This window comes from Pan paniscus, chromosome 3 (assembly GCF_029289425.2).
Source record: "Pan paniscus chromosome 3, NHGRI_mPanPan1-v2.0_pri, whole genome shotgun sequence".
Lineage (NCBI taxonomy): Eukaryota > Metazoa > Chordata > Mammalia > Primates > Hominidae > Pan > Pan paniscus.
The window spans coordinates 53,260,434-53,274,051 of record NC_073252.2 but is presented as its reverse complement, the minus strand read 5'-3'; the positions used below and the strand labels follow the sequence as shown (position 1 = coordinate 53,274,051).

General features: G+C 39.9%; 1 long non-coding RNA gene across 1 annotated transcript in view; it reads right to left on the bottom strand.

The window, feature by feature from the left end:
* The window catches only part of LOC117979970 (uncharacterized), a 64,660-nt gene extending 53,517 nt beyond the window's left edge, over positions 1–11,143 (bottom strand). The window contains exon 1 of the long non-coding RNA XR_010111858.1: positions 10,585–11,143. This is a non-coding gene — a long non-coding RNA (uncharacterized LOC117979970). The remainder of the gene's footprint in view (positions 1–10,584) is intronic.
* Positions 11,144–13,618: the final 2,475 nt, after the last annotated feature.

Sequence of the window (13,618 nt, the reverse complement as noted above, 5' to 3'; positions counted from 1 at the left end):
GCTGTACAGAGGTTCTTCAAAAAACTAAAGACAGAACTATCACATAATCCAGCAATCTCACTACTGGGTATATATACAAAAGAAAGGAAATTAGTATGTCAAAGAGGTATCTGCACCCCCATCTTTATTCCAGCACTATTCACAATACCCTGAGATAGACTCAACCTAAGTGTCAGTCAATAGATGAATGGATAAAGAAAATGTGGTATATATACCCAATGGAACACTATTTAGCCACAAAAAAGAACAAATCTCTGTCATTCATGACAACATGGTTGAGCTAGGAGGACATTATCTTAAGTGAAATAAGCCAGACACAAAGACAAACACAGTATGCTCTCACTCATAGTGGAGGCTAAAAAAGTTGACCTCATACTGAACGTATCTAAGGCAAAATAGAGATGATGAAAGGGTCAGTGAACTTTAAATAGATCAATAGGAATTCAGTTTGAATAACAGAAAAAATGAAGGATTTTAATAAATTACAAAGAACCAGGAGTCTGTAATTGTAATCTCTAGACTATGAATTTTAAAATGCAAAAAGTTATAACTAAAAGGCCAGTTAATAAGTTAAAATAAAATTTTGGCCAGGCGCAGTGGCTCATGCCTGTAATCCCAGCCCTTTGGGAGGCTGAGGTGGGCAGATCACTTGAGGTCAGGAGTTGGAGACCACCCTAGCCAACATGATGAAACTCCATCTCTACTGAAAAAAAAAATACAAAAATTAGCTGCTCATGGTTGCATGCCTGTAATCCAAGCTGCTCTGGTGGCTGAGGCAGGAGAATCACTTGAACCTGGGAGGCAGAGTTTGCAGTAAGCTGAGATTGCACCACTGCACTCCAGCCTGGGTGACAGAGGAAGACTCCATCTCAAAAAAAAAGAAAAAAAAAAGAAAGAAATTTTTAAAAATACTGACTTCAAAAGAGAGCAGGAAAGGAAGAACAGAGAAACAAAGAAGAAAGGAGACAAACAGAAAACATTAATACTTTAACCCTAAACTCAACATTATCAGTAACTGTACTATATTTTAGTGAGCTAAACATTCCAATTTAAAGGTAGTAATTGTCCAAATAAATTATAAAGCCAAGACCCAACTTTATTTTCAAGATACACTTAAATATTTAGAAAGTAATATATTAAAGGTAATTAGATGAAAAATGATATGCAATCAGTACCATGCAATCAGTAACCATAAAACTGAAGTGGCTATATTAATATCAGATAAAATACATACAAGACTAAAAGTTTTACCACAGATAAAGAGGGCAATTTCATAGTGATAAAAGTGTCAATTCATCAAAAAATATAATACATATCTATTTGAAAAGCTTCAAAATACATAACACAATTGACAAAATTAAAGAGAGAATATAAATCTATGATCTTAATATCTCTTCCTAATCAATTAATAGGATAAATACCTAATGCATGTGGGGCTTACTACCTAGATGACAGGTTGATAGGTTCAGCAAACCACCATGGCACATGTTTACCTATGTAACAAACCTGCACGTTCTGCACACGTATCTTGGAACTTAAAGCAAGATTTTTAAAAAATAGTAAAAACTAGGCCAAAAAGTCTCAGTAAGCACACAGATGATTGGAACAAGGTCAATTATCTTGACCTAACTGATATTTTAGAACATTAAACCTAATAAGTGAAGAATACACATTTTTCAATTACACATGATATATGCACCAAGATAGGCCATATACATGCCCATAAAACAAGTCTCAATAAAATTAAAAGCATTAAAACCACAGATTATATTCCCTGACAATGAAATTAGAAGTAACAATGAGATATGTAGGAAAATCCCAAATATTTGGAAATTAAAATGCTTTCATACTGTACCCAAACCAAAGAGGAGATAAGAAAAATTAGAAAATACTTTAAACTGAGAAATAATGAAATACATCAAAAATTGTGGGATATATTGAAGGAAGTGAATAGAGGGAAATAGTGTGTATATATATACATTATGATTCTATTTGCCAATACAATCTATGGTAGAAAATGCTTATATCAGAAAAGAAGAATAGACTAAAATCAATAGCTAAGGTTCTACTTTAAAAGCTCTAGCTGGGCACAATGGCTCACGCCTGTAATCCTAGCACTTCGGGAGGCCAAGGCAAAAGGATTGCTTGAGCGCAGGAATTTGAGACTAGCCTGGATAACATAGCAAGATCTCATCTCTACAAAAAATTTTTTTAAATAAAAAAATCAGCTGGGCATGGTGGTGTGCACCTGTAGTCCTAGCTACTAGCGAGGCTGAGCAAGTCTGACTGTGTTTCTTTTTTTTTTTTTTTTAAATAAAGCTAGAGCAAACCAAAACTAAGGAGGAAGAAGAAAATAATAAAGGCAAGAGCAAAACTCAACAAAGGACAAAAACAACTGAGGAAATTAACAAAAGCAAAAGTCAACAGAACTGATAATTCCCCAATTTAATCCAGGAAAAAAAAATGAGAACATAAATTACCTATGTCACAAAGGATCTAACAAGAGAATATTATGAACTTTACGCAAAAAAAATTCAACAATGTAGAGAAAATGGATACTTCCTCAAAAAATACAATTAACCCAAACATCTATAGCTAATGGTATACTTAATAGTGAAATATTGAAAGTTCCCCCTAAAATTGGGATCAAGGCAAGGATATCCACTGCAACTACCTTTATTTTACGTTATAGTGGAGGTCCTAGCCTTTGCCATAAGGCAAAAAGAATAAAAGACAAAAACTTGCAAAGGAAGAAGTGAAATTATCTCTATTTGCATATGATGTAATTGTTTACAAAAAAGTCTAAAGCAATCTAAAACAACTGTTAGAACTAATAAGTGAATTTAACAGGGTTTCAAGATATAAGGTAAATATACAAAAACAATTGTATTCCTGTATACTAGCAGCAAACAACTGAAAACTAACCAGAACTTTAATTTATAATTGTATTATAAAATAAAATGTTCAGGGCTGGGCACAGTGGCTCATGCCTATAATCCCAGCACTTTGGGACCCTGAAGCAGGCAGATCAACTGAGATCAGAAGTTCGAGATTAGCCTGGCCAACATGGTGAAACTGCATCTCTACTAAAAATACAAAAATTAGCTGGGCATGGTGGTGGGCACCTGTTATTCCAGCTACTCAGGAGGCTAAGGCAGAAGAATTGCTTGAACCCAGGAGACAGAGGTTGCAATGAGCCAAGATTGCACCACTGGACTCCCACCTGGGTGACAGAGCAAGACTCCATCTCAAAAACAAAATAAAATATTCAGGAACAAATGTAGTCAAAGACATGCAAGACTACTCTACTGATAACTATAAAACATTATTGAGAGAAATTAAGGCATTTAAAATAAATGGAAACATGCCAATTCTACCTAAACTGATCATAGATTCAATGTAATCCAGTGATAATAATCCCAGTCTTTTTTAATTGACAAGCTTGTTATAAAATTTATATGGATTTTCAAAGACTCTAGGATAGCTAAGGCATTTTGAAAAATAACAACAAATTTGGAGTATGTATATTACCTGACTGCAAGACTTACCATAAAGATTAATCAAGAAAGTGTGGTACTGGCTTAAGGATCAAGATACAGATTTATGGAACAGAATACAGCCCAGAAATAGGATGGCACTTACAGGGCCATTTGATTTTTCAAAAGAGGCACCAAAACAAATAGGGAAGAAGGTCCTTTCAACAAATAAAACTGTAATAATCTGATGTTCATATTGAAAAAAAATAAACTGGGTCCCTCTTCACACCACACACAAAAGTCAACTGTAAATGAATCTGTCTCACCCATCACCAGATTCACAGCTGAGGAACCTATAACAAAAGACAGGCTAACAAGAGAAAAGCATACAAATGTATTTAAGTTTTATGTGACACAGGAGCCTTCAGAAATGAAGACCCAAACAGGAAAAACTATGTTTCTATGCTAAGTTTGATGAAGTGGATAGTTGAGAAGCAAAACTGGACAAAAGGGATAGGATTTAATGGTAATAAACTGTGGAGAATTTAGCAAGGCCTGTTTGTTCAGATTCTTCTGGACATCTCTGGGTCTTCAAAGTTCACATAAGGGTCATATGGCCTACTTCAAGGGAAGGTCAACTCTTTTATGGCCCGGGTCAGGGAAGAAGGGCAGGAGAAGTTCAAAGAATGACCTTCTTGCTTCTGTTCTTTCCTCAAATATCAAGTTGTTAGGGTAGTGTGTCTTGAACCCCATCAAATCATAGATCTAAACATAAAAGCTATAATCATAAAGCTTTTAGAAGCAAACATATGAGAATATCTCTGTGACTTAGGGAAAGGCAAAGTTTTGTGACACTGGTCACAGAAAGCCAAAAACATATATAAATTTCATCAGAATTTAAAACTTCTACTCATCAAAAAGCTATTATTGAGACAATTAATAGGCAAGTCATCACATGAATAGGCAATGAACAGGCAAGTGCTCACCATGATTAATCATCAGGGAAATGCAAATTTAAAACATAATGGGTTACGACTACATAGCCACCACAATGGCCAAAATTAAAAGACTGACAATTCCAAATGTTGGTAAGCATAGAGCAACAAGAACTCTAACACCGTGTTGATGGGAGTGTAAGAGTTAGAAACATTTTGGGGAAAATATCTGGCAGTTCCTTACAGATCTTAACCTATATTCCTACCCTTATAACCCAGCAATCCAATCCCAGGTATTTACTCATGAGAAATGAAAACATACATCCACTACAAGACATGTATAAGAACATTCATGGCAGCTTTACTCATTATATCCCCAAATTGGAAACAGCCCAGGTATATCCACCAATAGAACAGACAACTTGGTATATTCACACAATAAAATACCACTCAGTAATAAAAAGACATGAACTACTGATAAAAGCAACAACATGAATGAATCTCAAAAATATTATGCTGAGTGAAAAAAGCCTTTCACAAAAGAGTATACATATACTGTATGATTCCATTAGCAAATGAAATCTATGGTAGAAACATTAAAACTCTGGGGCAAGTGGGGCAGGGATTGAGTGAGAAGGAGCAAAAGGGAACTTTCTGGGGTGATGGTAATGTTCTAGAACTTCATTGAGGCTCAAGTTACATGGGTGTACGTGTGCGTTAAAATTCAGTGAATGTACACTTAAAATTTGTGTATTTTCCTGCATGTAAATTTTGCATCAAATGAAAGCAAATTGTAAATATATATTTATCTCTGATTGATACCCATGTTGAAGCATTTGAGAGAAATAAGGTATTTGAAATGACTCAAAAATTAGGTTGAGAGAGAAGCAGATGAGTGGATAGATTGAGAAAGCAAGCATAATAAACTGTTAATGTAAAATTAGGTGGTGAGTATACAGGGGCTCATTACAAAATTCTTTTAAGTATGATGTATATTTCAAAAATTTATAATAAAATGTTTATTATATATTATAATAGATATAGATATTATTATAATATTTATAATAAAATGATTATTATTATTTGGGGGAAATTCAGTGCATATACACTTAAGATTTGTGCATTTTATTGAATTTAAATTTCATAACAAAAGAAGAACTAAACAAATATTGAACTCCGGGTAATGACAGGTAACGCAGAAGAATTTAAAAGTGACTGCAATTTTTTTTGAAATATGTCAACATTTAAAAGGATAGTTAGATGAGTGCTCAAACAAGAACCATAAAATGCTTTTTTTGTGTTTTTTTTTATTTGCTTTTTTTGAGACAGAGTCTCGCTCTGTCGCCCAGGCTGGAGTGCAGTGGCGCCATCTCGGCTCACTGCAAGCTCCGCCTCCAGGTTCATGCCATTCTCCTGCCTCAGCCTCCTGAGTAGCTGGGACTGCAGGCGCCCACCATCACGCCCGGCTAATTTTTTGTATTTTTAATAGAGACGGGGTTTCACCATGTAAGCCAGGATGGTCTTGATCTCCTGACCTCGTGATCCGCCCGCCTCGGCCTCCCAAAGTGCTGGGATTACAGGCGTGAGTCACTGCGCCTGGCCATAAAATGTTAATGGTAGAATCTAGATGGTGGGTATATCTGTTTTTATTGTAAAATTATTGTATTTTTGTTGTTTGAACATTTCCAAAATAAATTGTTGAGGAAAAAAAACTCAGTGAGGGTGTAGGGCCTCTATTACTAAATGAAGGAAGAAAAAATCAGTACTGGGACTAATTAACAGCCTGCCCCAGTGAATAATGTTTACCTACTGAGCGGTCCATTCTCACCCATTCCCTCCTATCCCACCTCTGTGAGTTCAATTCTATCCTCAAAGAGTCATTCCTTTAACTTTAGCTTTGACCCTTGTTGAAATTCAAATACAGTAGTTTGATAATTCCTTATTGCCTCCCTTGGATTATTTTCCTCCAGTCCCCTAGAACTTGGTCTTATTCTTTTCTCTCCCTAAGTGACCAGCAGTCACTATTAACATGCATCTGGCTCCCAAGCATTCACTTCCCTTGCTACAGTTGCACATGTCCACATGATTCATAGATAGTTCCTTGGAACTATATCACTGCCACCTCAAAGCCAGTATTCCCTCTTTTTTTCCTTTGGAAACAGGGTCTGGATCTGTTGCCCAGGCTGGAGTGCAGTGCTGTAATTATAGCTCACTGCAGCCTCAAACTCCTGGGCTTAAGCAATCCTCCTGCTCCAGCCTCCTGAGCAGCCAGGACAACAGGTGTGTGCCACTACATCCAGCTAATTATTTTATTTTTTGTAGAGATGGGCTCTTGCTATGATGCCCAGGCTGGCCTCCAACTCCTGGCCTCAAGTGATCCTCCCATCTTGGCCTCCCAAAGTGCTGGGATTACAGGCATGACCCACAGTTCCTGGTCAAGGCCAATATTTTCAAAACCAAAACTCTCTTCCCTCCTAAACCCTCTATATCTGTTATTAGTACCACCGTTATTCCTAGGATACAGATTTACCTCATTCATTCATTCAATAGTTATTGGGTTTTACTTTGAAATCCCTCTGCTAGAAGTAGATGGACAAAGTGGACATAATCCCTGCTCTTTCAAGGCTTACAGTTTATTACAGTCTAGTTGCTTCTTCCCTCCTTTATCCTTTCCATGTTTAATGAATAAACAGTAATCATGTTATTGCCTGAGAGAAAGGAGAGGGCTCCAGGAGTCATCAATTAATTATCACCCAGGTTACACTGGGCTATCCACCCATCACTCCTATGTGCATGGCCCTTCAGGCCCAGTGGTTTGGTACTTCCGCATCCTGCTTAGGGCATTCTAATAGTTTCTGAAGCTGCCTGTGTTTCATTCTGCTGTATATCCCAGTCTGCCTGGGACGGTACTAGTTCATGCTTATTGTTGCAGCGTAATTAATAGTGCCCCCTTTCTCTGTCAAATGTATCCTGGTTTGGCCAATAAATTTTGTGACCACCCACTCCTGAACCACACACAAACATTTCTAATCTGAGCACTTACTACTTATTCACGCAAGCCAGCAGGCCAGTGGAGCCCCTCTGTTTCCAGAAACTGGTAGATTTTAGGGTGTTAGGGAGCACTAGCTCTTCTCCTCTGTTCTTCTAAGAGGGATCATCTGTCCTAGGGAATTTCCTTTGCCTAAGAGTTTGGACTTTTAAACATAAAAGCCATAAAGGGTTGCAGCCTCCTCCTAGTTTCCCCATTCAGCCAGATCCCTTGCCTTAGATAGGGGGAGGAAAAGAATTTAGAGAAAAGGCCTGACTTATGATCTCAAAATATCCAAGATTTAGAACCCAGTTATTCATATATATGCTCTCATCTAATCACTAAAAGGTCTTAAAAGACATACGTTTCCTATTTCCTTTCTAAAAACCTACACTCTTCTCTCCTCTTTCCCATTGTAAAAACGAAGCAAGAAAAAAAAATTCGCAAACTGGACAGCCCTCAGAATTACAGATTTGGAGCAACTCGAGCAATGCAACGTGGCCAGAGCAAATTTATGGACAGAAAAAGGAAGGTGACATATAGAAAACGGAAGTGAGGTACAGAAACAGCCAGACTGGTTACAGCTCAGCCTTTGCCTTATTTGGACACAATTTGAACAGTTGGCCACCTGTGAGTGGACCCTATTCTTCTGTCTCAGGATTGGCTAAGACTCAGCTCTTATTACATACTCCTAAATCAGGTTCATAGTTTGTCTACCTACCAAGGTAGCTTACGGTTTATCCATAAGGACTCAACTATGTGAGTACAGAGACTTTCTCAGGCCAGATTTTAGTTTGATTTAACAAGGGTAAGCTCATTAAATGCTTGTTGAAGTTACAAATATTAGCTATTTGCACCTACTGTGCTTGAGTTACAGTTCTTTTCCTAAGTACCGTACAGGTCTAGACAAAAAGAAAGCAGCTAGGTATCTAAGAGATTAAAAAGACCTAGATGAGAGAATGTACAATTCCACAGGGCAGCAAAAATAAACTTTACTTGGTTTACATTTGCCCAACTGCATATGGCCCCATCTCTTAGCTTTCACACTGTATATAATTCTGTACAGGGATAGAACCAAGTTTTCCCCTTTTTGTTCACTCATTGCCTCTCATTGCATCATGAACAAATGCATTGCATCATGAACAATGCCTCTCATTGTTCACTCATTTGTTCACACATTGCATCATGAACAATAGTGCCTGAGATGCTTACTTCAGAATTGAGACAGGCAATTGGGCCAAAACCTGTTGAACCTCAGTGAATATAAAACATGAGTGGCAGAAAAGAGCAAAGGAAAGAAGGAAGGAAGGAAGGAAGGAGGGAAGGAGGGAAGGAAGAAAGACAAAAGAAAGAGCATCCAAATAGAAAGTAGTCATATTATCCTTATTTGCTGGTGATAAAATCTTATATTTGGAAAAACCTAAAGACTCCACCAAAAAACTATTAGAGCTGATAAATTCAGTCAAGTTGAAGGATACAAAATCTACACAAATCAGTAGCATTTCCATATGTCAACACTGAACTATCTGAAAATCAAGAAAGTAATCTCACAATAGGTACACATAAAATAGGAATTAATCAAAAAATGAAACATCTCTATGATGAAAACTATAAAATACTGATGCAAGAAATTGAAGAGGACACAAAAACATTGAAAGACATTCCATGTTCATGGACTAGATCAGTATTGTTAAAATGTCCATACTACCCAAAGCACTCTAGAGAGTCACTGCAATCTCTATAAAAATACCATTGACATTCTTCATAGAAATAGAAAAAAAAATTCTAAAATGTATATGCAACCACAAAAGATCCAAAAGAGCCAAAGCTATTCTGAACAAAAAGAATGAAACTGGAGGAACATTATCTGACTTCAAATTGTGCTACACAGTTATCATAACCAAAACAGCACAGTATTGGCATGAAAACAGACCCATAGACCAATGGAGCAGAATGGAGAACCCAGAAATAAATTCATACATCTACAGTGAATTCATTTTCAACAAAGGTGCCAAGAACATACATTGGGGAAAGGACAATCTCTTCAATAAATGGTGCTGGGGAAACTGGATATCCATATGTAGAAGAATGAAACTAGACCCCATGTCACTATATACAAAAATCAAATCAAAATGGATTAAATACTTAAATCTAAGACCTCGAACTATGAAACTACTACAAGAAAACAATGGGAAAACGCTCCAGGACATTGGACTGGGCAAAGGTTTCTTGAGTAATATCCCTCAAGCACAGGCAACCAAAACATGAGCGGGACTTTTAGGGTGCACTACTCTCAACACCTGAGAAGCAAAACTATGAAAATAAAAGCAAAAATTCCCCCCGACCCAACCCTCCTGGTCTCCTAGACATTCTTCAAGTTCTGAGTCAATTTATGCCTATGATTTTAAAACACAGGTTTTGTAGCCAGACGGACTACATTCAGACCCAGATTCACTATTATCCTTTGCCTTAGTTTGATAATCTGTAAAATGGGGCTAATCTCTCGAGGCTATGCTGAGGATCAGATGACTGCCAAATATAAAGTATTTATATGGTGCACCGTATAAATACTTTGCACCAACCTTATATATCTTAAGCACCTCGTCAATGGGTGCTGTCATCATATTTGCCAAGAGTTATCCCAGGTGGGAGTGATAGAGCAGTGAACAAAACAGACACAGCCGCTGGCCTCCTCCAGGTGCACACAGCCTTCCAAAAATAATATTAATTAAATAAAGCATTGTAACAACACTGACTTAAACTCCTCTGGTCGGGACTGCCCTGTGACTATGTCTGGAATATGTCTAAATTAGCACCCACAACTGTTTTATAAGTCTTCAAAGCCTGTCTCCTCCCAGGCCTTGAACCCCTAGGCACAGAGACCAGCGGCTGATCCCTACCTTTGGGCGCTCGCCCCTGCACTGTGCCTGGCCCTCAGCAGGCCCTACCGACTGTCCTTGCTGACAACAGGAGGAGGGCTGTTGGCGGCACTGACAAATCAAGCGGGTGTCGGACCTCAGCGCCTAGAGGGAGTGTTCTGTCTCCCTCCTTTCCGCCCGGTCTCAGTCTCCCGCCCAGATTCCCTCCCACCGGCAGTAGCCAACAGCCTGTCCCAGCCTTGACCCCATCCATTCTCTCAGCTTACTTTCAGGGTCCGAAACGTGAAAAGGCCAGCAGCTTCGCAAGGTCTCCGACCTCTGTTCCACTCGCCCTCGCCCTCCTTGCTGCTGCGCCTAAAAGCAATCCCAGGCCCACCGCGCCCGCCCACGCTGGCTTCCCCCAGACACCCCCGGCTGCGATTCCCCTACCAGACTTGGCAGTTCCCCAGGGTGTTCGCATTAGCGCCAAGGGGAAACATTCGTTGTTAATTACGTTGCTTCTTAATGATGAGCGTCTGCCGGGCGGCTCCTCTCAGAAGAAAGGGAAAGTGTTCGGAATCGCAACATTTCTGGCCCTGAGCTCTGGAAGGATCGAGCTCCGCTACGGGCCCAGGGCTGAGAAAACGCGCGACCCCGGGGGTCCGTCCACCTCTTCAGGGAACCCACACATTCCACAGATCTCTGTGAAACAGAAAAAGTGTTCCTTCTGAAGACCAAGGGCGTCCCTACAAGATAGATTCTGTCCTCTTCCCTTTGGCTTCTTGGTGAGGGCGACCCTCTCTGCTGAGAGCGCTTCCCTCCAGCTCGCCACGGAGGACGCTGTGTAGCAAAGAAAGGTCCCTCTTCACTTGTGTGAGTTTGCTAACAGTGCACTCAAGGCTTCTCGGGTGAAAGAGGCCTGAGCCACTTCTTTTGAAGCCCTAAATGTATTTTTTAAATGAAGACATGCCAAACAGCTACACAAAGTTGTAATTGTGCTGTATTTTAAAGCTCCGCCTTGATTACCAGTGTTGTTTACACGCATGCAACTGTAATGACTGCCTGCATAAGCTCATCTGGAGATAAGGCCTAAAGGCCGTATGTGAGGCCCTTGATGGACATGAGGCCAGGATCAAATAGCTCTTGTCCTCTCCCCTCTGAGACGAGCTCTGTGACTGCAAATACACAGGGAGGGGAGGGGAAGTGGCCTGAGAGAGGCGGCGGGAGGAGAATTAACCCTACAACAGAGACAGTGAGGTTTAAAAAAAATAAGTGGACTTGAGAACTGGGTTCATATTGGGTGCCGGTGAGGATACTTCACCTCCTTCTTGCCTCATTACCCATCTGTAAGCTGAGGAATGTTGAAAGAGGCTTTGTTCTCCAGCAAAGATAAAAACAGTTCTAAGGAGAAAAGAGGCCATGGGCCGGGAAGCAAGAATGCATTGCTAAGAGCACCCTGAAGATGTTTCTTTCCTCCTTCTTGACTCCCTCCTCTCCTCCCTGAGATGGAATCAAAATGCTTTAACAGGCAGTTGACGAAGAACACGATTCATCCCAACCAAGTGGAGAGTTTTTCTTGTGTTTGATATTTATTAAAATCTTGGAATTCCACACTTCATCCATTTTTCCCATGGCTTCCCTTCATGCATAAACAGCAAAAAGGATGCTGCTTGTTACATAAACTTGTCAGGCTGCAAAAGCCCAACATTCTGTTTTCTCCCTAAGTGGGGTGCGGGAGGAAGCGTGTGTTTATTATGTATTACAAAGAGCTTTGCACTACCTAAAATCAAAGTAATTAGGTAGTGCGAGTCAAAAATAGTTTTGAAATGTTATAAATAAAGTGACAAAACACTTTTTTTAGATTTCTGAGAAATGCATTCCTGACTTAATATTGCTCCTGCTCTCTCTGCATTTGCTATTAGAAAAGAAAGGCCTTCTTTCTCAGTCTATCTTTGCACCATCACCTGGACACCCTCCGAGATGAGTCACAGGCAGAGGAAATTATCGTGATTGCATATTGTTTAGTCTCTAAACTTCAGCTGCTTCCTGGGCAACCCAGTTGCCTGCAATTTAACCTGCCTGGATGGATGAGCTCATTAATGAGCCGCCCCGCAGGCTTTCTCGATTGGCTCTTCTCCAGACCCTAGTTCTCTTTCTTCACCCAGTGGTCACTGGTTCACCAGCCTTCCTTGTGTGATGAAGTAAGTCCTCACCCCACTCTCACTGCGCTCCTCCCTCCTTCTGGAGGAGACCTTAGAAAGGGTGGCAGGAGCAGTCATTTCAAGCATCCAGTGGAGCCTGCACTTTTCACAAAGGCCACCCTTTCTCCAGGATGCCACCAACTTCTCAATGCCCTCCTCCCGGGTTCCTTGGGAGGGAGGGGAATCAAGTCAGCAATTCTTCTTTCTTCCTCCTTTCTTCGCCAAGAGGCTGCTTCCCCATCGCGGGTCAGCGCCAGCCTAGTAGGGAACCCTGAATTCCTCTCATTGTTTTCCCCCTTACAGAGAAGCAGAGTGGCCCCAGACGGTGGGAAGCCCTCCTAGGAGTCTCATTGAGGACTCTCACAGCTACCAGTTGGGGATTGGGGGTGAGGGGTGGGGACAGATGGAAAGCCTTGGGTTTTAATGTTTATATAAGAAACAGCAATTCAGGCTCTCCCTCGCCCATGTGTCCTGTGGTGAGTGTGTCTCTAGGGAAAATCCTGGTATTTGCTTTCCAGTTTAAAAAAATTTAATTATTAAGATCCTGACTTTTTGTGCCTTGGCTTCCTGCTTTCTAAGAAAGCCAAAAGCACTTGGATTAAATAAAATTAAGTCCAGACTTCCTTTTGTGGACCCCAAGAGAACACTGCTCCTCTCCTCTCGGCCAGGTCTCTTCTCAGTGTGCTCCACCCTATCTTTATCTCTTATTTTTTCCTTTTTGCTTCCCTTCTTGCCTTTCCAACCACCTTATTTAATTGGCTTCTGGGTCTTTTTTTTTTCTTTTTCCATTTTTGCCACTCTTGAACCCAATTTTATCCTTACGCTATTTCAATCAGCTTCAGCCAGGAGCTAGTAGTGAAGAAAATCTTGGCCAAAATTGAGAAGTGCTGCTTGTTTTTAACCTAACCTCTATCAGAGTCTTCTAGCGGTCAAGAGCACCTCAAGCCACTTCTTTTTACAGAGGATCCCGGAACCGCTTTTTAAAAAAAATTTTGATAAATGCCAAAAAGTCACACAAACTGTAGAATATCTTAGGTGTTTACACTAAAAAATTGTCCCTTAACACACACTCACAAAACAATGTAACTAAAGATGTCATGTAAGTCTAAATATGAAGCTC